Genomic DNA, 231 nt, shown 5'->3' with positions numbered 1-231 from the left:
CCCGCGCCGAGGGCGGTGCGCATCAGCATCCTGCCCCTTCGTCGCAGCTCGTTAATCTCCGATCGATCTATAAATAAGGCTTTTAAAGCCTACGTCAGCGCTCAGGAATTATTTATGCTGAACGTTGGAATGATTTCTCTTTAATCAGCTCTTCGTCTTTGATTACAGGTCTGAACCAAGGGAACTGTCTAGACTGGATTTAGTTTCTAGGGTGAAAAAAAGAAAAATCGG

The sequence above is a fragment of the Phaethon lepturus genome, unplaced genomic scaffold, assembly GCF_000687285.1.
Source record: "Phaethon lepturus isolate BGI_N335 unplaced genomic scaffold, ASM68728v1 scaffold46680, whole genome shotgun sequence".
NCBI lineage: Eukaryota > Metazoa > Chordata > Aves > Phaethontiformes > Phaethontidae > Phaethon > Phaethon lepturus.
The sequence above is the reverse complement of the archived record's forward strand: the minus strand, read 5'-3'. Positions refer to the sequence as shown.